This window comes from Arachis duranensis, chromosome 5, assembly GCF_000817695.3.
Source record: "Arachis duranensis cultivar V14167 chromosome 5, aradu.V14167.gnm2.J7QH, whole genome shotgun sequence".
Classification (NCBI taxonomy): Eukaryota; Viridiplantae; Streptophyta; class Magnoliopsida; order Fabales; family Fabaceae; genus Arachis; species Arachis duranensis.
This window is the reverse complement of record NC_029776.3, coordinates 95,837,520-95,840,202: the sequence shown is the minus strand read 5'-3', so window position 1 is coordinate 95,840,202 and position 2,683 is coordinate 95,837,520.

Sequence of the window (2,683 nt, the reverse complement as noted above, 5' to 3'; positions counted from 1 at the left end):
AACCCAAGAGAAAGTAAGGGTGAAATTAAATTAACTTGTGTGAGTTATATTTTGGATATGTAATTTATGAATGCGATGTTTAATGATTGGAATTTATGTTTAAGTGCCTGTTTGAGATTGATTATTTGTTGTATAAGTTTGAGACATTGATATTTATCTAGAATGTTTTATTCGAGTTTTAGATGCCTTTAACAGAAGTTATGATAAATTTATTTTAATGTTGTTCATGAGATGGAACTGAAGCTTAAAGTAGGAAGATTGAATGATTAAAAGTTAAAGAAAATATTTTAAAAAAAGTACTAAGGAATAAAATTTATAAGTTTAAGAAATTAAGATTTAATAAAGTAAGGTCTAAAGTTTAAGGTTTAAGATTTAGAATTTAGAGTTTAAAGTTAACGTTTTAAAGAATTAAAGTTTAAGGCTTAGAGTTTAAAGTTAAAGTTTTAAAGATTTAAAGTTTAAGGTTTAAGGATTAAAGGTTTAAAGAATAAATATTAAAGAAAAAATTGAGAAAATATTGAATTATTTGAATTAAAGAATTTAATTTTGAGTACAATCTCATGAGGAAGGCAAAATGTATACTCAATCGAGATATCGTGCATGAAACTCAGTGGGGACAGTGATATGTAACGCCCACCACCTGAGACCCGAAGGATAAGGCTCACTAGGGATAGTGATACGTATTTCTCACTTGACACTAGAAGGATGGTCTCTCTATGAGGAAGGCGGTACGTAACGCCAATCTTGAACATGTTATTAGGCTGCGGGCAATCAACCGACAAGTAAACTCATGGCCTATATAGGAATAGACGTGCATCATATTTATTTGCTGCATAACTTCTTTGATGATATTGCTATCTGTGTGTTTGTCTGCCTTTGTTTGTTTGAGATTTTGTGATATTCTATAATATGTCTGGGATGGATGATTTTGAATGCGTTTTATTAGAACTGAAATGAAATAAACTATTAATTTCAAATAAGGTAAAAAGAATACTATTGTGTGAAACCCTTACTAAGAACTCCCAAGTTCTTACCCCTCTCACCCCTTTCAAATGAAGACGGATGTAATATTCTACAAGCTTGACCTTCCGTATTTTTACGAGGACCCGATATTCGAGAGCTACTATGTTTTGGGCACAAAGCCTCGTGTTTGTTTGTACATAACGCAACAGACCTTTCTCACACCCTATAGATATCCCTGATTTTGACTCGGATCAACCATACGACTTCCCTCTCTCTTGGTTACATCCTGACGCTCATGGTTATCTGTTTCTTGATCTACCACTTCATGTTCAATCTCAACATCAGGTGGCACCTGAGCCTGACATAGGTAAAGAATATCTTCAAAATTTACCTCCGAATGTTGTCATACCTTCGATACTTCTGGCACCACCATCACCAATTGAGCAGCTGTAGGCACACTTTGGCCCGCTAGGCGAAGATTTAGCTTCTGCATACGCCAATGGACCTGTATTAGGAGACGAGAGTAGCAATTCATCCGGTGGAGTGCTTATTCCAGAAGGGTCATAGGAAGAACTCCCAACGGAGGATCCAGAAGAAGAGTTACCGTTTGGGAGTGATGTATCTATGGACAGATTGCACGAAGGACTACTGGATGGCGATATTTGAATTTAGTTTGGGGAACATCGGATGGTATTCTTTTTGCAGCATCCCTACTTAGTAATTTTCAGTTTAGTCTCTCTTTTTGTTGGTATATAGAGAAAGTAGAAAAGTCTAAAAATGTTAGGCTAGCCTGGACACCAGTTAGGTGGTTTTTTGTATGGCCAGGGCCTGGGATGTTATATGTTCATATATGTATATATTTATCTTATGAAGTGTATATTGATAGGGTCTTTGAATGCTATACTGATGTATGAAGATATATGAATATTTCTGTTCATGTTTATGTTTTTTATATTATTTTTCTATGCTCGTGATGACAAATTGTTCACGTTTTCTAATAAGAAAAAGTTAGTTGAAAAATGGCGACGTGTTAATAATGAATCAAGCTTATATAATAAATATTAGTTAATAAGTAGTAAGGTAAGTCAATAGCGCTTAACTCTTGGTATTATCATGATATGATAGGAGTTGGGTCGTTATAAGTAACCTGTAAAAAGGTGTTGATGCTTTCTTTTAACAACACTACAACAAAAATCACTTTTAGTAGCAATAACATCATGCTCACTATAACGGAAGTTATATATTTGCCATTATTACATATTATAATGGCAATTTTATACTTTTTGCAACTATTAAAAAGGTCTTTACTGGCAGTTTTATAATTGTCGCTAAAACTATTAGTGATAAAGCAAAAAAAAGCTAATGTCCAATTACTGCTAAATATATCAATGACTATTTTTATTGCATTTAAAAAGAAAATAAATTACTACTAAAGATGATTTTTCTAGTAGTGCAATCCCATGTTGTTGAGGAGTCGTAACATAAGAGAATTGGTGTAAAATACTATTTGATGAGTAAAATTGTTTTAATTGAAATTCTTTTCCATTGTTTAACCTAATGCACTTGACTTATTTTATGCTGAACTGAAATGAACTTTACCAAATTCTGGATAATAGCACCATATTCAGATTTTGAAGCCATTGGAGAAGTCCATGTAAACCTGCTAACGTCGTCCATTATAGTTTAAAAAAATACTTATTTCCTTTAGTTGAAGGTATAG